General features: G+C 39.1%; 1 long non-coding RNA gene across 1 annotated transcript; it reads left to right on the forward strand.

Moving 5' to 3' along the window:
• The first annotated feature begins 448 nt into the window (after window positions 1-448).
• LOC137154211 (uncharacterized) lies at window positions 449-19,284 on the forward strand. The gene is made up of 4 exons (XR_010920157.1): window positions 449-803; window positions 14,529-14,585; window positions 16,836-16,925; window positions 18,440-19,284. It is a non-coding gene; the product is annotated as an uncharacterized lncRNA (long non-coding RNA).
• Window positions 19,285-27,733: the final 8,449 nt, after the last annotated feature.

A 27,733-nucleotide genomic window follows, 5' to 3' on the forward strand; every position in this document is an offset into this window, starting at 1 on the left:
GCTGAATAGAGGGGTTTGGCCAGCTACAAGGGTCCTGAGTCTCCCCTTGGAGGAAGGAGGACAAGGCCTGTGCTGTGTCCACAGCTTGTGCCTGCCTGCATCCTGGAACCCTAATAGTAGCACCTTCTCTTGGAGTGGAATAATCTGGGTTTGGATTATAATCAGGAGTTAGTCTCCTGGCAACCCAAGAAGCACAGCTGGCCTGACGCAGGCTACCTGATGGATTACAGCACTTGATTGGTCAGGAAAGGCTGCTGACTGGCTTTTAGCTCAGCAACAGGGCTCTGGTTGTTTGATGTATTCACACCTACAGCTGCGATACTGCCTGCACCCGCAGCTGTTTGTCATGCCTTAGATCTGACCCTGCCTGTTTCCCAGCCTTGCTCTGGCTCAGTCCTTACTATCTCAGCTTGTTCCTGTTCCTGGATTCTTTACACTCACCCTGGCTCTTGACTCTGACCTTTGTTATGGATACTGGTTTTCAAGACTGGTGCTGATCTGTGGCTTGGCAACTGGTCTGTGATTCCGGCTTTGCCCATGGTTTGACTGTTAGTTCCTGGTCCTGGCTTTAACTTCTCTTGTGGTTGCTGATTCCTGACTCCTGAATTGGATCTGCTTTCTGGTTCTTGCTTTGATCTCTAGGCATGACTCCTGTGCAGACCATTATGTCTGTCTGCCATGACCCAGCCTCTAACAAGGCTCCATGTTCACCTATATTGATCTGCAAAATGCAGTGGAAAGCTGTTCTGGAGTGGCCAGTGCTACTAGTGGTGGAAAAAGGAGGGACAGGAACCTTTAACAGGGTAAGGGTCAAGAAGTACAGGGTTCAGTGCATTCTGGAAATGGGGGTAGAGGACTATTGAAACTTGAGGTCTGGTATATGCCTCTTACCCCTGTCCACACTGCAAATGGACATGGTTTGGGGCCATAGCACAGACTGAATTGTATACTTACCTACACCCCTTAAGCATGTGAGCTTACTCACCTTCTATTCAGCTCCAGATACGTACTTCTGAGGTTTAGGAGTGGACAATAGTGCTAAGTCGATGTGTAAGGAGAAATTACATACAGGTGTCCTACCTAATTCACATGGCAAAAATTGTGTATATAAGCACATCAGTAACAACTCTGAGACTGACAATAGTTCATTTTATTTAGTTAATACCCTTAAATAAATGAGAGAGCGAGACTGGGCCCTAAATATAGGGCTCCTATAGCCATATCTACCCCACGAACATATCTACCCCCCAGATCAAGTAGACCTTAAGCTGGCCCCTCCTGTCCTCCCTCATAAGTATTTTTGGTCTAGTCTAGGATCTGTCAGCACAGAGCTAGTCTTCTCCATTTTAAACTTTCTGAATGACTGGGGTCTGCCTCTACCCTTCTCAGGACAGCTTCAGTATGGGCTGGTTTCCTATGTCTGGAAAATGCTTCTCCCAGGATGCTCTGACTCTGGTCTGGTTGGCCTCACCTAAGGCACATTGGTGCTCCTTGCAGGATAATCACAGTCTGGTCCAGCTTCCCCTTTCTGCAACAGCTGCCCTGGCAATGTGTTAAGAAATCAGTCAAGATTAGTCTTCCTTATGAAGAGTCCCACCTTTGACAGATATGTCAATTTCCTGCAATATGCTGGACAAATGTTATTGATTAAGTTAAATCTTACTGAATTAAATTTAAGTATTTTAGGAGGTCATTTTTTTAAAATGCAATTGTTTGTGTGTCATTGTGGAACTCTGGTGGGGAGGAGACTTGACCAATGTAAACCCTGAAAAGTGTTATGAACTTCAAAGGTCTATTTGAAACAGTGAGATATATGTGACTATAATTCCTCTGGTTATGCAGAAACCCAGCCTTTTGAAGCTAGTCCTTGAGAGGAAACCCATTGTCTATGAATTACCTATTTCCCAGTGAAAAACTCAGATTGTATAAAGGAAGGACTAGGTTATTCATGGGTGTGCTTGTTCTGAGCCAAGGTGATTATGGACTAGGAACCAGAGAAAAAACCCTTAGTGGGGTTTGAAAGCCTGATGATCATTGACCGGAGCCCTGATAACCGGCTAGAGTTGGGATGATAAGCTTATTAGAATGTGTTTAGGTTCTCCTATTGTTTTTAATGTTTCCTCTGTAATACTTTCACCTTAAGGAGAAATGTACTTGCTTAGAAAAATTGGTAACTGATTGGTAACTTATACCTTTGGGCAATTACACTGTTTATAGCCTCTGAGAAGAAGGCAAAACAGGCTAGTTAAGGCAGTGTGATATGCTAGGAAATTCATGCTGTAGGTAGAGAGCTCTGCAGCCTGGAATAAATCCACTCAGGAGAAAGCCAGACACAAATGTCTGCCCAAGAGAAGTGATGGCTGTGAAGCTGGAAGTGTGAGAGTGGGTGCCCTTGTTGGACCATGCAGGGGAATACAGGCGCAGTTGACCTGAACTGTGACACCACCTATGGAGTAATTTCATGAAGGCCATTATACAAATCCTGCTGAAGATCACAGGAGTCTTTCTGTGGATTTCATTGGGCATTGAATCAGATTCCAAATGCTTTAATTGCAAATAATATAGTATACTTATATATGAAATTCTGCTTAGTGGAATATTTCCTAGCAAATAATTGCTAAAGAACTGAAAGCTATTTATATTACTTTTTCCTCCTCACAATGGATACCTGGCTGACTGTAATACTTGCCTGTTGTCATAATCTTGGTATTTTGGATGCTCAGATAACTATAATTACATACTCTTTCCTCAACATTATGAAAATGAGTTTATGAAACAGAACTGAGATCTACTCTCAGTGGTCAGGAGAGGAAAATGAGCTGTGAGCAACGAAGAGAGGCTATGATTGGCAGAAACATAATCATCTGGTTGTTTAAAACCCACCTGTAGGTTCATGAAAACAGAAGCAATCATAGATGTCTGTAAGACTAAACATGAGCAACACTAACAGATAGAGGGGAAATGATGGCACAAGGCTTCTGGGGGAAAATAGCAGGGTTAGTTGTGATGACAGTAAAAGAGCAAAATATCCCTTTTTTTGCCAGCTGAAGTAATCAGATAAGGTACTGTTTTTGTGCCAATATCCTGATTGCATTTTGTTTTCCAAGCTATATAAATGATAATTTGCAGAATTTTAGGTTTTCTAATGCACTATAAGGGTGCAGGGTTTAGCTTCAGGTGCTCATATAGTTAGTACCAAAAACCTACCAGTAACAAAATGAGCCAGTCAGGAGATGTGATTTATTGGACCATGGCATGTAGGGATTAGGAGAAGAGTGAAGTTGAAATAGGGACAATGTGGGAGTTCCAAGGAGCAGAGGGAGTCAGCTAGGGCAAAGGAACATCTTAGTGGTCTACTATGGGAGCACAAGAGAGACACTAGTGCTTCCATAGCTTCTTCCTCTATTGGACCTGATTTTATTCACAACGTTAACATTCCCAGCCACTAACCTCAATAAGTCTATCAGGCAAAGAAGGCAAGGGAAAGTTAGTTTGGATCTTGTAACTTGTGTTAGTGGTTTTATGTAGAGTTAACTATTGTAGCAAACTAGAAGTCACTCACAACTGTTTTCACAAAGGGTGGATTTGAAATTACTGAGAATTGTCCAACTGCACCAGAATGTAGCATGTAAATTAACTAAAAAATTCAACCCCTTTCTTGAATGGTAGAAATTTGGAAATGATCTGTGATGTTTCATGATAATTTAAGGGAGTCAAATCCTACATTAAATATAAAACTACACAAAGCTAACTAAGGAGTCATTAGCATTTCTCCATAATCTGCTAGTGCATAACTGGTGGCAGGCTGTTTATCTTCAAGAAGAAGGCTGCCAAGACAGTACAATACTTATGAGGCACAGTTAGTCACACATCTTATCCCTGGTCTACACTTACCAGGCGATTCGGCAGCAGTCGATGGGAGTTATGCAAGCTACACAGAGCAACTTGTGTAACTCCCATCGACTGCTGTGCTTCCCTTCTGCACGGCATCTTCACTGCACTGTGCCACTTAAGGGGGTTGTTTAACTGCGTCGACTTCTGGATCGACTAAGTGGGTCTTCGCTGACCGTTCAGTTGATCCAGATAGGTTGATCTGATGGTGGCGACTTTGCCGCCGTCAGTGTAGATATACCCTTAGAAACAGCTGAAACTCTGATTGTTTAGATGTGAGCTCTAACCCAACATTGTAGCTTTTTTTCCCCCTGAATGCTTCAAAGACTTTGTATAATTTTTTTTAATTATGATGATTATTGAACAATGTGTGTGAATCTCAATTTACAAATCAGTTTTTTTGAGAAAAGGGGTAATTATCTAGTACTGAAGCTAATAAATATGAAAATGAAAGGGTTCCACATAGGTGGCAAGTACAAAAGCAATATTCATACTATAGCTTAGTTGTACCTGCTTTCATTTAATAAAATTGCTTTTACAGTTGCCGTTTGAGTTTGGTAGAGAGCTTTGGCACGCTGAACACAACTGATGTACTTTGATTTCTTGCCAGTTTCATTTAAAGGAAGAGAGAGAGAGAAATTGACTCAAGCTACAAAATTCAAATCTGAGTTGGGATCTAGATTTTAACACTTCCACCTTCCCATCCATCTTCATAGCTTTGAGGTAGGTGGAAGTGAGTTCTGGTTCAGCCCAGTTGAGAACTAGGCCCCATGCTCTGGGGATATTTGCATTCAAAGTAACGGTTCAAGACTTATTTAAAAAAAAAAAAAAAGTCTGTGAAAAATAGACAATGTTTTGCTGGTATGGTTTCACTAACTTTTGTCATGAAAAACATCTGATGCTGTGAAAAATTTCTCCCAAAAGCAAATGATGGGAATGTAGCCAGGGAAAAGCTAAATATCAAAAGTTAAACATTTCATGTAGAATGACATAAAAGTGTGTCAATGTGTGAAGAAGACACCAAGCACACAACCCACTTTCATTCCCCTGTCCCTTTACTAATTCACCCGAACTGGTGCCATTTATTCCAACACTTCCCCCTGGCCCATTAAATAATACAGCTTTGCTGCAATTTTTGTTTTTGTTTTGCAAATCAACCTATGAATTTTCTTTCTTTTTTTTCTTTTTCTTTTTTACTATAAGCCATTAGTACATGTTGGGGGGGGGGGGGGAACCTAGCAATTAGCAAACAATGGTTATGAAAGGTGTTGGGTTGACTGACAGCACTAGGGACTGCAATCCTCATTTTACTCCAGAGATGAGTTACATCATGGCCAGTGGCAGTGAAAGCTCCCCTCAAATCTCCCTTACCAATATCTTTCAACACTGATGCTGTGGGATCATCTCTATAGGGGAGAAGATAATTAAACTCCATTTCCATCCAGTTTTTGCCCTCTCAGTTGAGATTGTCAACAAGAATGGCAATTAATGTCAGTGGTTTATGTGGTGTAGGCATATGTCAGGGATATGGAATGGAATGATCAGACGGTTTGGTGGACCAATTATCACATGATATTAATGACCGTCTGTCAGTAGTAACCTCATTTATATTCAAACCAATGACTCAGATGGGATTTTTACACAAAAAGCTAAATATGGACTTTCACTCTAGATTACACATATTATAGATAAATTTAAAATAACAAAGAAAGAATAAAAATGACATCTCCATGAGAAGAAAAGAATGTGTCCTTTAGTCTGCAAGGTACTCCATCTTGAATCCCCATACCAGCTCCGTTGTCAAGGTGTAGGTCTACACTGCAATTAGACATCTGTGGCTGGCCTTTGCCAGGTGACTCGGGCTTGTGAGGCTCAGGCGAAAGGGCTGTTTGTAGTGTAGACATACCCTACTAGTTAAGCAGGAAGATTTCTTGTGTTTAAAGCTACAGAACACATACAATCATAGCAACATGTAACACAAGAAATTCTTTCTTCCACTTTACTCTTGGACATGGAATGCCCTCCCTGGACTGATCCGTACGGTATACGTATGCTTTTTGAAATCACTTTTCAAGTCTGACCTCTTGTGGCACCTTCAAGAAATCTGCCAACAAATGATGGTTAGGCTTGGGAAAGAGGAGATGTAAAAGAAGGTATATTTGTACATTAAAATGTGTATAAACCCTGTGGTCTGAAGATCTACAGAATAAGAACCTCTCTGTTCCCATCTGTTGGTAAACAGGCTGGGGAATAGCTACTGAGAGAGCTTTGTTTGCCTAATCTTTCTACCCACATTTCCTCCAGCAACACTTTGGAAGTCACTATAACTGTACTTAAACTCAGTATTGGTTATGTAGTAAAACTGAAGTGAAAAGGGGGAAAAGAGTTCTTGCTTTGTGGCAATGTGTACAGCCCTTGTGGAAAGGATCCTATAAGCTACTCGTTTCCATGTTAGTTTTCTTCTGTTGACAGAACTCTGGGAGATGACACCGGTGAACTCTAATTAGGGTTCTCCTATGTAGTACCTAAATAAATCTTACATCACTACATCTAGGTTACTTGATACAGCCTCAGGACAGGATGAGGCAGAACTTCCCAAGAGAGAGCAAACAGGCCTGCCTGCGTGCAGCTCAGATTTCTGGGACTATGCTACTCACTGACACCAAACTGAGAGTGGAGTTTATTGGATAGGGAAGGAATAAGTAACGTTAGAGTCATTTCCTATTGGATGTTCACACTGGCAAATGGGGAACCCAATTAATATTGCTGAAGTTACCATGGGGAACTCTCTTAGTTATCATTCATATAGATAATATTGTTTCTGTGTTACCTTTCCTTTGGGATTCACCTGGCAAAGGCCAGCCACAGAAGTCTAAATGCAGTTTAGACATACACCTTGACAACAGGGCAGGTGTGGGGATTCAAGATGGAGTATCCTACAGACTAAAAACACATTATTGTCTTCTCATGTAGATGTCATATTTATTCTTTCTTTGATCATCCTCATTCCTCAACCAAATAAAGTTTTCTTTGTTTCATACTCAGACTCACTGTTTATGAGTGGGGAAGGATTGTCTATTAAGGGTACCCAGAGAAGGTATTTAATGATTCCAGAAATTCTCGGTGAGGCTCAGACTGATAGTTTCTTAATTGTAAGAGGAACCCCTGGGTAGCATTTTTAACCCAGTTCAATGGACTGCCAACAACACCTGACAGAAGGGTTACATATGTGCGTGTGTGTGTGTGTGTGTCTATATACATTGATATATATTGTAATTGCTCCAGGAGTGTTCTAGAGTCTCCAGGAATTAAGGATCAATCTTTAGTTAAAGATTGTCATGTGATGAAACCTCCAGGAATACATCCAACCAAAATTGGCAAACCTGTCCCTAGCCCCCACGCAGGTGTTCCTTATTTTCTTATACTGTAATTCCTTCAGGGCAGGGAGTGTGTCAACCCTTGTGTTTGTATACTATTTAGCATGATAGAATCGTGATCCTGAATGGAGTCTTTGGATGCTACTACAATATAGGTAACAATTACGATGATGACTGTGTACCCTGAGTAGCAAGTAGAGCCCCGTTATATTACACAATATGCAAACTATTGCTACTATTCCTAATACAAGAGGCAGAACGAATAACATTCAGCCATTAATTCCCAGTCATGAACCTAATTGGGTGTGTTAACTGGATATGATTATTTTGCAAGTTCCTTTAACTTTATTGTTCATAAGAATGTTTGATGTTGTACTTTAGCAGCACCTTGGACTCCATTAGGAAGCCAGGTTGTGTGTCTTTCATCTACTATTCATTCAGGTGTTCCTGTGCTCGGGGCATAGAATTTTTAAAGGTTTAAGAGAGCTTTGAAATCCCTTTGTTGTCCTGAGGCTCTCTTGCTTTCTACCTTGTTGTTCTGTGAAGAACCGTTTAGTTTAATTTTCTTTTTTTCTGTGTTTTACTATGGTGGATCCAGAACAATAGAAGGCAGCTTCTGAAGTGACCTATTTTTAATCAGACTTTAGAGGGCTGTGGATAGGATTTTGATTTTGGAATATATTGTTCTGCTATCTGCAAAACATATTTTGGCACTTCCTTTTTAAATTTGCCATAAAATTAGCTTCCTTGTGAAAAGTATCACATATGATCTTTATTCATCCTCTACTAAAGAAATTGTTGCAGATGATATAGTGAGGTTTAATAAGTTGTTCATTAATAATTGCATTCCTTAAATGATATTGAATGATTTTTAGGAAAGAATGTACCACACAACATGTAGTGACAATTGATTAATTATTCCTGATTGCTGCTTTTTTTTTCCTTTGAAAGGTTTGCTTTCAATTGCATATTAATGTATGAATTCTGTGTGCTTTGCAACACAAATGATACAAAAAACTACAAAGCCCTTCAGTGAACTAATTACCCACAATTTCTAACAAAAATATGAAAATATATTCTTTCTTACTTTTTACTCTAAATTGGAGGAAAGTATAGCTACAATTTCTAATAAATTAAAAAAAAAAATATCAGTAGCCATACATAAAAAAAAAATCATCAAAATAAGCACCCAAACATCCACATAAAATATTTATTAGCTTTTAAATGTGTTTTAATTTGTAATGTTTTCTTACTCTATAGATTTTCTATGTATTCATATATAGACTCATTTTTACACATAATAAGAGGGCAGGAATTACTGAGTGAGGTTCCTAGGTCTATGTTACATAGGAGAGCACACTAGCTAATTCTAATAATTTCTGGCCTTAAAAATCTATGAAGCTGTAAATGACTTTGAATCATGAAATTACACACATGAGTAACATTACTCATGATAATCCCATTGACAGTAACTGTTTGCAGGATAATGTCTATAGATTGCAAATTCCTTTTGAAAAACAACAAAATACACATATCAATTCCCATCATCTCCAAAAGTAACCTAATTCAATCATCTGTTAATCCTTCATTTCATTATAATGCTATTTCTATCATTTGTAATCTCATAAGAACACTCATACTGGGTCAGACCGATGGTCCATCTAGCCCAGTATCCTATCTTCTGACAGTGACCATGGGCAGGTGCTTCAGAGAAAATGAATAGAACAGGTAATCATCAAGTGTCCCATCCATTCGGCCATTCCCAGACTCTAGAAAACAGCAATTCCTGCCTATCCTGGCTAATAGCCATTGATGAATCTATCCTCCATGAACATATCTAGTTCTTTTTTGAACCCCGTTATAGTCTTGGTCTTCACAATATCCTCTGGCAAGGAGTTCCACAGGTTGACTGTGAGTCATGTGAAGAAATACTTCCTGTTGTTTGTTTTAAACCTGGTGCCTATTAATTTCATTTGGTGACCCCTAGTTCTTGTGTTATGAGAGAGAGTACATAACACTTCCTTATTTACTTTCTCCACACCAGTCATGATTTTATAGACCTCTATCATATCCCTCCTTAATTATCTCTTTTCAAAGCTGAAAAGTGCCAGTCTTACTAATCTCTTCTCATATGCTTTTCCATACACCTAATCATTTCAGTTGCCCTTTTCTGTAGCTTTTCCAATTCCAATATATCTTTTTAGAGATGGGGTGACCACCTCTGCATACAGTATTCAAGATGTGGGCGTACCAGGGATTTATAAAGAGGAAATACAATATTTTCTGTCTTATTGTCTATCCCTTTCCTAATGATTCCCAACATTCTGAAAGCTCTTTTTTTTTTTTTTGGCTGCTGACATCCTCAGCCATGAAGACTGATGCAAAGAATTAAGTCTATTGCGGACAAACTAAATTATCTTCCTCAAGTGCTCCTTTACCATCTCAATCATCCAGTCGCCCCACTGGTTAGTTAGCAGGCTTCCTGTTTCTGATGTACTTTAAAAAAAAATTTGCTGTTATTTTTTTAATCTTTGGCTAGCTGTTCTTCAAATTCTTTTTTGGCCTTCCTCATTATATTTTTACTCTTCATTTGCCAGAGTTTATGCTTCTATCTGTTTTCCTCAATAGGATTTAACTTCCACTTTTTAAAGGGTGTCTTTTTGCCTCCAGCTGCTTCTTTTACTTTGTTGTTTAGCCACGGTGGCACTTTTTTGGTCCTCTTACTATATTTTTTTAATTTGGGATATACATTTAAATTGAGCCCCTATTATTCTGTCTTTAAAAAGTTTCCATGCAGTTAGCAGGAATTTCACTTTTGGCACTGTACCTTTTAAATTTTTGTTTAACTAACTTCCTCATTTTTGTGTAGATCCCCTTTCTGAAATTAAATGCTACCATGGGGGCTGCTTTAGTATTTCCCCCCCCACACACACACACACAGGGATGTTACATTTTATTATGAATAGTCGCTATTACCAAGCGGTTCAGCTATTGTCACCTCTTGGACCAGATCCTGTGCACCACTTAGGACTAAATCAAGAATCGCCTCTACTTTTGTGGATTCCAGGACTAGCTGCTCCAACAAGCAGTCATTTAAGGTTTCAAGAAACTTTCTTCCTGCATCCTGTCCTGAGGTGTCCAGTCAATATGGGGATATTTGAAATCCCTCATCATTGAGTTTTTTTAATTTTCATAGCCTCTCTAATCTCCCTGAGCATTTCAGTTACTATCACCATCCTGGTCATGTGATTGGTAGTCTATCCCTACTGCTATATTATTATTATTCAAGCATGGAATTACTAGCCATAGAGATTCTATGGCACAGTTTGGTTCATTTAAGATTTTTACTACGACTATATGCTTTTTTTCATATATAGTGCTACTCCCCCACCAGTTCCACCTATTCTGTCCTTCTGATATGTTTTGTACCCTGGTATTATGGTATCCCTCCTTCCACCAAATTTCTGTGATGCCTATTATATCAATGTCCTCATTTAATATGAGATACTCAAATTCACACATCTTAATATTTAGACTTCTAGCATTTGTATGTAAGCACTTAAAAAAAAATTGTCACTTTTTAGCTGCCTGCCATTATGTGATCTAATTGAATAGGATTCTTTTTCATTTGACTGTTTCTCATCAGATCCTACCCATATTTTATCCTCTTCCATGCTCTCCCCCTTACTAGGATATAGAGAATCTTCATTAATAGATCCTCCCCTAAGGGATGTCTCTGTCTGAATCAAGTGCTCCTTCGCACCTGTTGGCTTTCCCTCAGCCCTTAGTTTAAAAATTGCTCTACGATCTTTTTTAATTTTACGTATCAGCAATCCAGTTCCATTTTATGTGGAGCCCATCCTTCCTGTATAGACCCCCCCCCTTCCCAAAAGGTTCCCCAGTTCCCAATAAATCTAAACGCCTCCTCTCTACACCATAGTCTCATCCATGCATTGAGACCCTGCAGTTCTGCCGGTCTAACTGACCCTGCACATGGAACTGGAAGCATTTCAGAGAATGCTACCATGGAGGTCCAGGACTTCAATCTCTTACCTAGTTTGGTCTCCAGGACCTCTCTCCCATCCTTCCCTATGTCATTGGTACCATGTCATGTACCACAACCTCTGGCTCCTCCCTAGCACTACACATAAGTCTGCCTACATGTCTTGAGAGATCTGCAACATTTGCACCCGGCAGGCAAGTCACCATGCAGTTCTCCCGGTCATCACAAACCCAGCTATTTATGTTTCTAATGATCGAGTCCCCCACTACCATGGCCTGCCTTTTCCTAATAAATGGAGTTGCCTCCCTTGGAGAGGTATCCTCAGTATGAGAGGATACCATGACATCATCTGGAAAGAGGGCCACAATTATGGGATTGTTTCCCTCTGCTCCAGTTTGGTGTTCTTCTTCCCTGAGACTTTCATCCTCCTTAACAGTACAGAGGCAGTCATATCATGGGTGGGACCGTTCTACTGTGTCCTGAAAAGTCTCATCTACGTACCACTCTGCCTCCCTTAGCTCCTCCAGTTCAGCCACCATGGTCTCCAAAGCCCATGTGCAGTTTCTGAGGGCCAGAAGCTCCTTGCACCAAATGGATACATATACCACCTGCCCATAGGGCAGTTAATCCTATATGTTGCATTCAGTGCAATAAACTGGATAGCCCCCACGCTGTTGCAGGACTTCTGCCTGCATTCTCTTTTTTACTCCTGCAGCTCTTTCTTTTATTGTTTCTTTTTTACTGGGGAAGGTTATTGTCTTTCATTTACAGAATGTTAATGAAGTGTATCTACCCCCCGCTGTCCCACTCCTCTTCTATACTCCCTCACAAAACTTCTCTGTTAGCTACCCTGGTTACTAGCTCCTCTTGTTGCCTAGGAGTGGGCTTTTTAAACCCTGGCTGCCCCTAAATAGCCCCACCCTCTGGTTAAGGATTGATGCATGCTAAAGGGCTTGGGGATCAAAGCCTTGTTAAGATGTCAGCCTTGCCTAGTTCATGATGAGAAAAGAATACCAAAACAAGACAGTTTTATATTAATTCAATCCGAAAAGCACACAAAATATGTTATCTACATTAAGCCAGCCTCTGTGACTCTCTTCAAATATTTAAAATTAACAAAATTGATACACAGTGCTCCAGAAGAAAGATGGGTAAATTTTAGTCATTAATACTCATACTGGCCAATCCTGTATTATCTTTCCAAATACATTTTAACTTTTCCCCCATAATTTCCTGAATACTTTTCAAAATCCAATGGGATCCAGTCCAACTATAGCAAAAGTATACCATCTAAATATTTTTAGCATTCTTCATAAACTCTGAGAAGATATTTTATGTACCAAAATTTTCAGTTTTACAGGATCAAATCCTCAGGTTCCTCATCAGTTTTTACTCAATCTATATGCAGGCAAACTCCCAATCACTGGGGCAATGAAGGCCAAAGTTACATTCCCCTTCCTCTGATCTAATCCTAAAATTAGCAGGTCCAATCTCTGCTTTCTTTTTTTCTTAACTAAGATTCTACATCTTCTCTTCTAGATATAAATTTGAGAAGGTAAACTGATCACTATGGTTAAAAGTGTGCCACCAATTTTACCTAGAGATCACCTGTCAGATAAAGTCTTTGGAGTGTGTGCAAACAATGACCACAGGTTCCTTGACATTTTAGAAGGAGCACAGATCAGTTTGCAGTTGTCTCCCAAACTGTGACTGATAACACTAGGGTAGCCACAAGCTCCTTCTCAGCCAGCTGCCTCCTCTACCTCTGGCCATAGGAAGAAACAGCTCAATGGCACATGAGGCTGTGTGATGTAGTGAAGCAGGCACAGGATTGAGAAGAAGGGACCCCCGCTTCCTGATCCCCGTTCTGGCACATGACTACCTTTGTGATCTTAATCAAATTATTTCACTTTACCTACGAGTACCTCAATTTCTCCTTCTGTGAAACAGGAATAATACTTACCTCACATGAAGAAGGATTGTAAGGCCAGATTGTAAACCCCATACTTGCAATGTTGAGGGCCAGAAGGAAGTCAATAAGGTGGCTTATGTAAGTAATCACTCACCAACACGTGTAATGGGTTAACATTCTGGCTCTAAATAATTAATGTGTGTAGAGTGCTAGGTAAGTGTTAGAATTCATCAGAATGCCCACAGAACTATTCAGTAGCTGGAATGCCTTCCAGTTTATTCAGACAGTTGTTGCTTGAAAAATATTGCAAGCTACAAAAATCCCAGCATGAGTTTTATGTCGTTAGAGTCTGGGAGAACCTAAATCACCCCATAAATACTTCTGGGATCCACTCCTGCAAACCTATTCTACCAGATGTAATGCTATTGATTGAATTAAGTTGGACTATGCATGGGAGCGAAGGTTTGCAGGACCATGCCCTTTATGTAAAATGAGCCTGTTGAGTTTGAGGGTGTATCCCACGAATTGTCTTATTAAACATCCCCCAGATCTTACAGCCTGTCTATAATGGTGAGTCAGGGTGAACAGTTATCACTTATCTTTGGTGTAAAGAAACAGAAAAATATTGTTTTGCTTCCTAATTAAAAAATGGTCTGTTCAGTCAACTAGCTTTTCTTCTCTTTATTTCAATGGGAGTTCAGTGGCTCTCAACCGTTCCAACCTACTGTACTTCTTCAGGAGTCAGATTTATTTTGAGTACCCCAAGTTTCACCTCACTTAAAATCTACTTGCTTATAAAATCCGACATAAACATACAAAAGTGTCACAGCACACTATTACTGAAAAATTGTATACTTTCTCATTTTTAGCATATAATTATAAAATAAATCAAATCAATTGGAATATAAATATTGTACTTACATTTCAGTGTATGGAGAAGTATAAACAAGTCTTTGTCTGTATGAAACTTTAGTTTGTACTGATTTTGTTAGTGCTTTTTATGTAGCCTGTTGTAAAACTAGACAAATATCTAGATGAATTGATATACCCCCTAGAAGACCTCTGTGTATTTTCAGGGGTATGCATATCCCTGGATGAGCACCACTGGCCTAGACCTTAGAAGTTATCCTGTAAAGTTTAGTATGTAATAATTCTTACATTTGACCAATTACTGGGCTGCCTGGTACTATCCATTTTTAAGCAGAACTCCAAGGGAGTGAATAAAGCTTCTAATATAGATGAATTGTGGGAGCCAAATCAGAAGATCTATGATTCTTTTCATTTTCATAAACGGCACATCTTTTTCTTTGCCATTTTCACATTTTTTTATCTTTATTGGAAATAGAGTGAAAAATAATAATCATCGTCTTCCCAGATTGCAGTTAGATTTCAACTCTTGATGGTAAGTGGCAGAATTCTTACTTTCTAATCCATGATATGATTTATGAAATTATTAATTAAGATTTGACATTATTTGGCTGGGTAAGAAAAGCTAAATTTGAAATATTTCAGCATTCAAGGCAATGAAAACTTTCTCTAATGTTTCAAAAGTTAGCTTTAACCCTTTTTCCGATTAACCAGTCCTCCCCAATCTTTTCCACAAAGTTGTAAAATTAGAGCTTTGTGAATTATTCTTAAAGTATTCTGGCCATCCATCCATAATTATACATCCTTCAAACAATCTGGACTCTGGTTCCTGTTTCACGGCAGGTAATCTCACTTCCAAACCTTTTAATTCTGAAGTATGTACGGTATATTTTCCAGGGATATGTGTATGAGTTCTTTTGGTTTTAATTGTACCCAATAGATAACTTAGGTACTGAGCAACAAAGACTTATGCATGTGCACTTTTAAAGTCAATAATACTTAATATTAAGTAAAGTATCAATGAGATAGTATATTAAGTAAAGCATACCTACACATTTTTGCAGGGCTGATGTATTTTTGTGTATTTCACATGAATGAAGAGGGAGCATGCATATAAAATATGGCCTTTGACCAAAAAAAAAAAAAAGGGGGGAAGACATTGATGTTTGCCAATGGCCATCCTTGTTCCCAATAATAAATGATACAGGGATGTGAACAGGGAGTTGATGTAGGTTTTGTGTTATAGATAAAGGAAAGCAATTCAGAATTCAAAGCTTTTAACATTTCTTCTTGAACATACAGATAATTCAATTTTTGTGAAAATGCCACTAAAGTATGTACATTTTTATGAGTCAAAAGAAGCCCATCAGATCCAGTTACATTCGGTCAATTTCCAAGCAAAACCAAGCTAATGTCTATGAAAAAATGGAGGAAAATGAGCCCTTTTTTCTGAGTGAAGTTTGCTTTTTACCAACACCTGAAAATGTACCTCTTTTGTAAGCTTTTAATGTGGAAATGACCATTTAACTGAAATTGTGACTGAAGAAAAATGTGCAGGGATGAAATTGTTACTATTATTCTTATTATTCATATTATTCAGAAGCAACAAAAGGAGCCTAGTCATGAATGAAACTGTTTCTGCTCCAAAGAGTTTACAATGATCTTAAAACAAAATGAAACAAAACAAAAGCCCATGAAAGTGAGAAGTTCCACAAATCAAAAATTGTTTATTTCACTCAACTCTAGTTGATATAACTCTGGAGAGATGTTCTCAATTTGATTGCAATTAAAAGTTAAATTCTAGGCCTCTTTCAAATCCTCATTTATATATAGCACAAAATTATTGCCCGACTTGGGACAATTTGGCTTTTTCTGCTCAAGTGAGGCTCAGGACTGGAATATTAGTTCTGAACAGCAAAGAAAATTGCACTGTTCTTACCTCAAAACAGTTAGTTGCACAGTTTTGTAAGCTCTAAACATTTATTCAGAATAAAGAAAAAAAGAATAAAATAAGATAAAAAGATATAGGAAAATAAATTCCTCCAGGAGGCAGATGTGGATTCTAGATCTGTAAATAATTTATTTTGCAATTGAACCAGCAAAATGAAAATCAGGGAAAATATTTGACTATTTTGAAAATGTTTGAAATTGTCAGCAAATTGGAAAACTTCATTTCCGGATAAAAAATGTGTATGTGTGTCCATGTCCTCTTTGATCCAGTAGTTAAGGCACTTAGCTGGAATACAAGACTCACATTTGAATCCCCACTTGGGAACAAGAACTTGAACTCAGAGCTGACCTCACCCCCAATCAGAGTGCCCTATAGGCTATCCTAAGGTGAGCCACTCTCACTCTCCCCTGCTGAAGCTATTCTACTTTGTATAAATATTTAAATATTCACTGGGCCACAAAAAGGCACTCACCTAGGAGGTAACTGTAAATTCAAATCCCTCCTCTGACTTAGGCAAACCTTTTACATATTTATCAGCACAACACCTACTTTCTCCACTTTACAGAGAGGGAACTGAGGAACACAGAGACTAGGGGTGGGATTCAAAAGGATACTTAGGCCCTAACTCCCATTGAAATCAAATGACTTGTCCAAAGTCACACCAGTGACTCTGTTCCTGGCTTATGAATACTGCTTATGCCCTTATCCTTCTAACACTTATGCAGATGTTTAACTTTACCTTGACTTCAGTGGCATTTCTTGGATGCTTCAAATTAAACGTGGGCATAAGTATTTGCAGGTTCATGGTCTAAATAGTATTTTTTGTGTCTACAGAATACAACAATCTGCTGAAATCCATAATCACAATAATCGTCATCGTATTAATAAAAATCTTACAATAACACTTGGAAGCCTATAATTCTGGTAAGTTACTCTATTAAATAAACAACCTTCTATAACATACATATCTTAAAACAGAATCAAAGAAAAATGTCATTTCCGCTCTTTTGGAGTCAACAGGATTTCAATGAAATAGCATTTGAATTGATACCATTTTATTAGCATTTCTGACACATCAATCATGTAAAGCAGAATGTTAAAGGAGGTCATTTCCTTGTGCAGAAATACATTGTATTATTCTAGTACTTATTTTGATCTTTAATTTATTTGCTTTAAAAAAAAAAATCACTGACAGATGTGTTGATTCAGAGCTGCTGCTAGACTAGTTCTCTGAGGCTTATGAAAGGAAGTCATGTTTGAAAGGTAAGCTTTTTCTTTTAGAAAAGAAAGAAAAAATCAAAAGTCAGCTGCAATGCCAATGTTTTTTTCTTTAAAACCCTATTTGAAAATTATCCCCAGAATTTTAACAATAGCAAGGATGAAGCTTCAAATAGTTTGTGTAACATCTTCAAAACAAAAAATTAAAAGGCTGTATTTATACATATGTATAAATTAAAATATGATGGCCTTAATCCTGCAAATTTATGTGCAATGCATAGTACAGAGCACATTGTTGGTCCTAAGGCCAACTGGAGTGGAAGCTACTCATGGCCACAGAGGTGATTAAACACTATGCTCTTGATTGAAAGCCCTCTGAAGTCATTGGGAATCTTTTCTCCGATTTCAAAGGGCTACAGATCAGGCTCAATGAATAGGCCCTTGTGAATTCTATGATTATGGGGCCTCAGAATTTGCAGAAGACTTCACCTCTTGCCATAGACTAGTGCTCCAGAACCTCAGATTTCGTTATTGAAAAATTGTTTCCATCCATCCTGGTTCTACAGAGAAGCTTACAAATGAAAATCCATGATGAAGTGATGCAGTGGTGTCTTCATGAGTTTGCAGACCGCCTGAAACATAACTAGCCCACTCATTTTAAATGGTCATTAACTCTGAAACTTAAGAATGGTGATCTGCAGCAGACAGGAAACTGAAAATGTGAGGACAGCATAAAATGAATGTAATTCAAAATCAATATAAAAATAAATACCACAGAGGCTACTGCAGTGATTGTATTGTTCATTTTCATAGGCAAGCAATTCAAATCTTCCATTTAAAAAGATTTCCTGAATCTGCACTTCCCTCTTTGGCCATACTGCTGTTACTTATTAGGCCAAGCAGCAGCAATTTCATTAATGCAAAATTCCATAGTCCCCATCACTAAATTATTCCTTCCACATATGTACACAACACTATGCTCTCTGTACTGAGCAAAATCAATCCTGTATTTTTCTGCATTTGTCCTACAGCTTTGTGGAAAATTACTATTTTTTAGTATTTGTGTGAGGGCTTTGGGCGGGAGGAAAGGAGAAGGAGAAAAAGAGCAGAAGTTAGGAGGCAAACAGAATATTTGTTGGTGGGAAGAAAAATCCGTTTAGTATCTTTAGCACCCGATAAGGAGTGTACTATCTCTTTATTTGCTTTTATGTGTTTGCTAGGACAGGAAATGAAATATTCTCTTGGAGATGGCAAGCCTCAGCTGTGATGTGGAGAAAAGCCTAGAGAATGCTCCTTAGGTCCCGCTGAGAGGAGAAGCAGGAGAACAGATTGTGCACCAGCTGCCTTCCCCAAAGTAGCGCAACGGAAAAGACTCTAAGAGAATATTGGTGATTGAGTGAAAAGACTTCTATGTTCTTCTGAAGTGTGGAATCCATTTGCCAGTTAGTTGTGGCTTGTTGGAAAAGATCATTTTTAACAGAACCAGCCTTTGGTTCTGTAAAAAAGAATCTCAGCTTTTTTTCTTGAAGGAAGAAAGGAAGGAAGAGAGGAAGGAAAGTTTTCAGCTCTTTTTTTCCTTGCAAAGATGAGACTGAAAACTAATGCAAATTGATGACTGAGACTGAATGGATATCCAGCTGGGGTCTCATTCTTATAGCAAGAGGGACCTCTTCCTCTCTCTCCTTTCTTCTCCCAGGTAAGATGAGTCTGTAAAGTTTGTTAACCAAGTATCTCAAATCCTTAATATAGCCCTCTGCAGTGCAGTGTGATAATCATAGATATTAATTGTTTTCACTGAGTGCCCCCATTATTGCCCCCAGTAATGGAACAGCTACTATAAGTGGAATGTCTGTCTTGTGTCCTCCTCCAGTAAGTGATGCCAAATCTCATGGTATTTGCTGCTTTTCTGACCACTTCAGTTTCTAGTGTCATGTGAAAATCTCAGCTTTTATAAAAACAAAGTGAACTTCTAGCCCTGAGATATGCAGTTAAAAGCATTAAAATGTACCCTAAGAATCTAAAACCAGAAGGCCAATAAAAAGATTACAAATGTATTACTTTTTGAATAAGACTATTGTAAACCCAGTTCATTATTTTTGGGTGCCTGACTCATAAGTTTTGTCACTGGGGTTGGCAACACTCCAGTGCCACTAGGTCTGCAGGGGGGGCATGCTTCATAGTCCATGTCCCTATTCCAGAAGCATATGAGGACAGGAGATGGGGCCATGCTGCTTCTGCACTGACTAGAAGTCCGGAAGCCACTGCAGCACATCACTCTCTGGCAGTGCCTGCCCACCTAACCTCATCTTGTTACTCAAAGGCTGCTCAGAGCCCTGCTCCCCGAGGCAACTCCCTCCCTTTCCTCACATCAGCCAGGGAAGTCATCCAGCAGTCATAGGAGCTTTGTGCATCTCAGGAACCAAAGGTGAACCATTCCCCACATGGCTATTCGTGCCAGAGGGGACTCATTGTCCAACTGACCAATTACCCAACAGGCAGAGACTGCCAGACACCAGCCTACTACTATTGCTCTGAGTAACAGCTGCCAGTTAGGAGAGTCACCTCGAAGAGTATTAATGAGGTACTGCTGAGGGGGAAACTTGTTAGTCTGAGAGGTACTAGCCCAGAGGGTGAGGTCTGGAAGAATTGATAGGTTTTGGAGCGGAAAGTGTATGGGATAGATGGGGTGGGGTTTTTTAGAAGAGTATTTTATAGAGAATATTTCATACATCACTGATGTGAGTGGAAAGCGATAGCCTATTAGTATACTGTTTGGGATATCTGTCTCTTTTAGAACCTGATGTTTTTGTGACCTTTCACTGTACATCCCTTTGCCTCTGTGAGTGAATGTACAGGGCAGTTCCTTCTGGGCATCTATGAGGCAGGGAATCTACGTAAGCTATTCCTGGAGCTACCTAAATCTGGATCTGCAGTGTCCCTATGTCCCTGCTGCAACAAAAACTTTTGAGAGATCCCCTTGTTAAACTCAATCGTGTGCTGCCAACATTTTATCTAAGAGTGGTCTTTTAAATCATCACCCTAGAAGCTCACAGCTTCTAGTTTAACCTATATGCAATGCAGTAGAATAATTATGTTTGGTAGAGTGGATGTCCTGTTTTTAATGTTTAGATGACATATACACCCATCCATACTATTTTCCCTCTTACACATGGAGAATAAATGGTCCAAGGAAAGTCCTTGTGGGTGAGGGAAAAAGGATTCAGGCTGCATATGCGGAATATGGATGAGCTGAAAAAGCTGAATCAGAAGTTGCTATATGCAAGCAGAGTTGGGCTGGGACAGTACTTGAATAGGAAACATTCAAAGAAGGTTCACAGTTGATAAGGCAACGAGTAGTGCTGGTTTTCTATTAGGTGGTATATTTTTTGCTGAGTCACAACTGGACCAATGCCCAGCAATAAAGTAGGAGTAGTGTGGCATTGAGGATGCCTTTTGGATGAGATTTCAAACCAGAATCCTGAGTGTTTCAAGATCGTTGGATATCTCAAGGCAATTTTTGTAAGAGTTGGGATTGACCTTTGTGTCCAGAACAAATGTAAACTTGCAAAAAAATCTTCTTCAAGTGAACTAAACTATTATGTAGCTTTCTTATGTGTTGATAAATTACTGTTCTGTCCACGCTAGAGGTGACTGCATTTCAGTGGTGGATGAAGTGAACTTTGTTTAAGTTGTTGAGTTTGTTAAGTACTTCGCATGATCCTTCAGATGATTGTACACATTTAAGATATTTTGATATTATGGCCTCTTGATCCTTTTCTTCATTCTTCCTCTGGGGTTGGATGCTAACAACAGATTTCTCTTACAAGCTAGTGGGGATGCTATATTCTGTGTATTATTGTAATGACATCTTTCTCTTGCATACTATCAAATACTTATGCAATAACAATCAAAGAAAAATAATGTTCTGTATAGCTGTACATTCAGCTAACTACCGGATCTGAAAGAAAGTATAGGATGGTAAATATTCTTTTGTCTATTACAAAGAAGAGGAGTGCAGTAGCACAGAGGAAAAAGATTACTGATCCACTAGGAGCTTTTTTTAAAGGCCATGAATGAAAATAAAGTATGTACAAGCCTCTTCAGCATAACTAGCATTGACCCTTCACACACACTCTGGGAGATATATACATTTTCACAGCTACTGCCACATCTGCCACCCTTATAATATGATGATGTCAGATGCTTAGCCAGCAGTTCCTACTGGGTTCTGGCCCCACTGGCAGATGGAAGAGCACTCTTTGGGAAGTCTGGAATCTAGTTCCTGTTACTATGTTCTTCTTACTTTATCATGAGCAAAGGGTGATATAAATGTAACAGTGGCACTATTCTCAGCAGAGTGCCTGAGCAATCATACAGCTGATTATGCTGCATTAATGAATTGTTCTCCATTCAAATGCTGCACGTACCAACATATTATTTCTTTGGCTGACACAACCTGTTGTGCACTTATACCTACAATGCCACACTAAATTGTAGCAACTAGAAGCTGTTGTGTCCATGAATACTGGCAGCTCTTTAAATCAAGATATTGTGATTCAATAGTGAGGTCTCTGTAGCTACAGTGTGAGCTTCATTAATCATGTCTGCATTGTGGAAGGAGTCACAGAGCATTCACTAACCACCCAGGGTCCTGCCCTGTGTATACATTGAGGACAAGGGGAGAACTGTATCCCTAGATCTGAGTCCAAGGGAGACTGTCAACATGTAGGAGTCCCTCCAGCTCTGCAGATGGGGGGCTCAGCCAGCTCCAGTGCACATTCCCTAGGACCCTTCCATAAGCACTTCTCTGATCCCTGGGTCCACATAGAAGGATGAAGTGGGGACGGGTGACTTGAGGAAGGAATGGATGGTCTGGAGGCCGAGTCCAAGGGAACACACACCCCCTATCTGGCTCCACAGAGATGCCCAAGACAGGCTTAGGTCTGTCTTACCTCTTGTGGAGCCTCCTTTCTTCTAGTAATCCTTCCACAAGCAGGATGAGTCACTGGGGCAGTTGCTACCAGAACTGGGGAAAAGGACAGTTAGGAGTCAGAGTCACTAAAGAGGTGCAGGAACTCCACATGGATTATCCTAGTTTCCCATTGATCTCCTGGAATCTGCAAGGTTTGAGGAGCAGGAACTGTGGGCAATTCCAGTGAGACAAATCCTGCCCCCAATGAAATAATCCATGAGGAACTCTGTGAAGGGATCTTTGCAGAGATTTCCTCCCTCTTAGACTCCTCAGCAGCTTATGAGGAAATCTCTAGAATGGATTCTATTCTGTAGCCATTTTGAAGTCCTGGTCTGGTATCTAGAGGGGATTTCCATGACACTACAAAAGCCATGGTTTCTGATAGCCCATTTCTTCCTCTGGTCATCTGGCCCTGGCCTCTTCTCTGTCCCATCATATAATCTCCCCATTATCAGTGTGAGAGCTTTCCCTTCTCCAGTTCCTGTCATGTGGAGCAACCACTCTGCATCTCTGAGCTTCATCATTTCTTCACCATCTCTTCCAAGTGGCAGGTGAAAACGTTTTTTGCTCCATTGCCTATATCCTGAAATCATAGCAGAGGCAGAGAGGCATTTTTCTCAGTAATTGTATTATTTATCTCTACAAAAACTTTGAAAGACTGTGAAAGATGCCATATAAAATAAAGTTGAATTATAAAATGGGATTTCCTTTTAATGTGAACTGTAAACAAAACTCATTCTGTTTAAGGGAAAAATAGTATGAGCCTGATTCTAATCTTATTTATAATGGTACTAATCTATAATAGTTCTCTTGAAGTCACTAGTTACAGTAGTATAAATGAGGCCAAAATTGGGCCCCTTTTTATTTTTTGTAAATAGGCTTTTCATCTGATCCTTTAAGCCTGTCCATTACAGGACATCAGAACTGCCATTGGCACAAAAGATCTTGTGCAACTTTTTATACAGTGTATGGGGCTCTTCAATAGTTTTGCTAACTACTTTGAGAAATGAGGAAGTTAACATATCCTGGAAAATAAGAACATATAGTGGCATATAATTTCATATTGGACCACATAATGCACATAGCAATTACCTATTTCAACAGACCAGTGTTTTATCATGTCTGACCATATCCATTCTCAGATACTTCAGAGTGAGGTGCAGGGACATCTCACAATGGACAACTATACAGTGACCTGCCCCAAATAAAATTTTCATCACCCTAAACAGTTTGTAACTGATTTATGCTCTGAGCCATGAATACCTTTATAAAGTTGTATCCATCTGTTTGACTGTGCATGTTCTCACTACCTATATAAATGACTAATCCTTTTTAGACTATCCTAAGATCTTACACTTCATGACATCTAATGGCAATGAATTTCATAGGTTAATTATGGGAGGGAAGGGGTCCTTTAAATAATTTTTTAAAAAATTTATGCCTTTCATTTTCATTGAGTCCCTCTACTGTATAAGAGAGTTTTTAAAGGATCCTCCAGTTAACCTTCTCTATACCACTCATTGTTTTATATACCACTACTCTTTCCATATATGTCCCCTTTGTTCATCTTCCTGCACACTAAACAGTCCTATTCTTTTCAATCTCTCCATAGCGCTAATTTCTTTTTATAATTTTTGTTTTCTGCTTCTGTTTTCTATGTTCCTTCTATATCCACTATAGAATGGAGCACAGTATTCCAGCTGAGGTCCAGTATTCCATCAATGAGTTATCAATAGTATAATGTCTTTAGTATATTTTCTCTGCCACACTACATATACCCTAATATTTTGTTTGCTCTTTGTCCCACAGTTATGGCCAGAGGTGAGGCGCCAACTGTAAACCCCAGCAATTTTGGGAAAAGAGATTAAAATAAATGTCTATTTTAATCAGAATCCTTAGTGCTTTTAACAGCTGCACTGTAGTTGAAAGATGTAGTCATAGAATCCCTTCTTGATCTGGTGTAACCATACCATCTAAGCAGATAAGTATCCTGACTCCTAAAGACCTCAGGAGAAATCTACTGGCCTCATAATTATTGTGAAAACTCCTGGAGCAATCTAGAGGCACGACTACATTACACTCCATTGGTACAATACTTCTTTCCAGGAGAACCTCAGGAAATCTGGTAATTTGGATGGATAAGAGTGTTGATACAAGCTTTGATGAAATCTCTCTTGGCCAGAAAATCCACATTGCAAACTGTAATTTTTAACTCCTTGAAACAGTCTGCAAGACAGATACTATCAAGTTATCTATGAGCAAAGTGTAAACTTCAGTTCAGTTTCTTGGGATAGGTACTTTCTGGAGGAGCTATGAGAGAGCTTGGGAAATGGGGGTTGAAGGTGAGTGGAAAGGAGGAGGAGGATATCATAGGAAGACTGAGAATGAAGATAGTCCAGTGCTTATGGTGCTGGCCTGGAATCTTTGGTTTGCCTTAGGCAAGTCACTTTGTCTGTGTTCCCTTCCCCATTTATGAAATGGGATGATAGCACTTGCCTACATCCCAGGGTGTTGTGAGCATAACTACATTAAAGGTTGTGAGCTGCCCAGGGGGAGGCATGCATTTTTGTATGCATTAAAGGTTTACTTTTCAATCTGAAATTATCACAGACACACTGGCAAAGGAATAGAGGAGAATTAAAAAGTCAACAGAGCAAAAACATGATTTTTTTAAAACTCATGTATTTTGGGGGGTAATCACATGGTTTTAAGGGTCCTGAGGTTGGCAATACTTAAACTATTTGCAGGTCTCCTTGAGTAACTGAACACTTCTTTCGGTTACCTCAGCGTAAATCTGGAGTTACTTTGTTGAAGATAATGGATTGGCTTCAGGTTCACCATGCGCTAACCAATCAAAAATTGGCCTTGCAACGCTAAGCCTGTGTGGACTTCCTCTACTAGAGGCAGGACAATATCTTTGTCTACCTTTACTTGTGCTGGGCCAGGCACTTGCGCCAGATTTGAAGTGAAATAAAGTTTTAGCTCTCTGACATCTACTTCACAACTGACAGTGGAATGTGAAGTTTTGCTGTATATGAGCACACAATTGTAGCCTGCCATTGGCAGTGTCCAATTACTGAGTCTTATATGTAGCAGTTTGGTTACAATATATTACATGATAAATTGGGCCTTTTTTGTACATCCATGTGTCTTTCACTGGAGAAAAGGAGCGTAGAAAATACATACCATAGCTAGAATCCTTACACTAAGGCAAACAGTTTGGGATTCATTGAAGGGAGGCTGCATCTCAGGCCTAACAACCCAGAAAGGACCCTTTTAATATAATATTTTGAAAGTATTTCTCATGTCTTCTAAAGTCAGCCCAATAACCCTTTCTTCAGTGGAGGAGTCTAATTCCTTTTGGATGTTTTTATTCATTTCCTTGAGCTTCCCTTGGGCTAAAATTTGAGTTCTAAGGCTAATTTTTAGGTCTGGGGACATTTGTTTTAAAAACTACATAGTATTTGTGACTTTCAGAGTAGAGATAGCATGGACAATTCATTGAATGCATAGTTGCCTATTTCACAATAAATGGAGGAAAACGTACAAGACATTGGACATTTATTAATATATAATCACTCCCAAAGTGTGAATCACATTTAGGAATACAAATGCTCTTAAAATCATAATTGTGTACAAGGTGTATGTGTGTGCATGATATATATAATCAAGGTCTTTCACTGTTACGATATTATTAAAACTCTTGGGCAAATTTCTGTAAAGAAATCCAATGCTTCCCTTTCAAATCCCATGGATTTTATGATAGATCAATGATGTTTACTTGAGGTAAATTTGAGATAACTTCAAATGCCCAATACAGTTTTAAAACAATTTTTATTCGGTTTGCCAGGAGGATAGTCTTGATTTAGATGACTCTGCTATAATCACTACAACAGAAGGAAAAAAAGTGAAATGTACTAAAAACTCTGATTACAGCACACAGCAAAAAGAGAGATGATTATAGATTTTAAAAAACCACCTGTCTAATTAGTCAGCTTCTGAAAAGATGCAGAAAAACACACAATCTTCATAGAGATAATTTAAAAAGAAAGGGAATAAAAATATAATTCTAGAAATTATTGTATATTCTCTTAAGAGCCTTGTCATCTTGAGAGACATGCATAACTCCCATTAATGATAAATCGAGCTGTTCACATGCATCAATGAGAGAACAGACTTTCAAAAAAAGGCCATTGTGTATGAGAAACTAATTATTTTTGATGTCACCCAATGTTGTCACTTCTCATTTCATAAAACTACAGCTGGAATCTTTCAGTTGCACAGTTACCAAATATTTAGTTTCAATATCTATAACTTTTTTAAAAGGCAACTCAGCTTGTGCAGACCCAGTGTTTGGCTGGGTTTTTTTTACTTAATTTTATTTCTCACTTTTACATAGTTCTATAGACAGAATGTCCCAGGTAGAGCCCAGTCCTAAACTTCAGACTAGCAAATTTTCCATTTGAGTGATTTTTATTAGGACCATAGATTCAGGACCTTGCATTAGTCACACTTGAAATACCTGAATAAAATCCAGGCTAAGGGGCTAATATTACCCACCTTTCCAAGTTCTGCTGATGGTGAGGAGAAGGCTCCTTTTCTTTTTTTAGAGTGAGGTGCCTACAGCTCCCTAGCAGGTTCCCTTCCATTTGCCCTTCTACCAGGTTTGAGCTATACAAGTTAAGATGATTTCTAGCAGGAATGGGGTGCAAGGAGCAGCCATTCTGTGGTATTCTACCCTCGGATATCTTCTAGTTGATAACTCCGTGGGTGTTTGTGCTGCTCCAGGCAAAGTAAACTCCCACCCTGTGCTTTACTTTATGCCAGCAAAAGCAGAGAAGCTAGTGGAAAAGTGCTTCCTGTAGGACACATGCTGCGGTTGGGAGAAGATTTTGTGCAACTAGTTCCTCTAATCAGTGGCACTTGGATCATACGATTTGCAGTAGGTACCGTGGCATAGGTGTGATTCAAAGACCTGTCCTCCCTTGACTAAAAGGATGGATGGTCCAGTGGTTAGGATATTAGCCCCAGAACTGGGAAGAGCTGACTTCAGTTTCTTGTTCTGCCACAGACTTCTTGTGTGACCTTGGCCAAGTCACTTAGCCTCTTTGTGCTTCAGTTCCCCACCTGCAAAATGTGGATAAACAACACTTCCTTATCTTACAGGGGAGTTATTAAGGATATATTAAGGATTGTGACATGCTCAGATACGAGGGGGACATATAAGTACCGTCAACAGAAAAGAGAGACAGTATTGCAAAGTTTCTAAACTCTCTCTAAGGATGCTGCAGAAGCTTCTCACGTTGTAACAGAGTTCTTTGGCAATTTTTACTCCTTCTGTGGGATTTTTCTGGAATAAAGGAAAATATGGCCATGAGAACAGAAAGAATTATAGAGAGAGAGACTCTGAGAGATACTGATACAATGTTATTTATATCTTAGGTGCATGTATTGTTTAAGAACAAGTGGGATGAGGCAAGTTTTACGGCATAGCAAGTGTACATATGTAATTGAGCATGGCATTTATCACAAATTCAAGATC

Source organism: Emydura macquarii, unplaced genomic scaffold, assembly GCF_026122565.2.
Source record: "Emydura macquarii macquarii isolate MOO-44397 ecotype Brisbane River unplaced genomic scaffold, CSIRO-AGI_Emac_v2 contig_1253, whole genome shotgun sequence".
In the NCBI taxonomy this organism is placed as follows: Eukaryota; Metazoa; Chordata; order Testudines; family Chelidae; genus Emydura; species Emydura macquarii.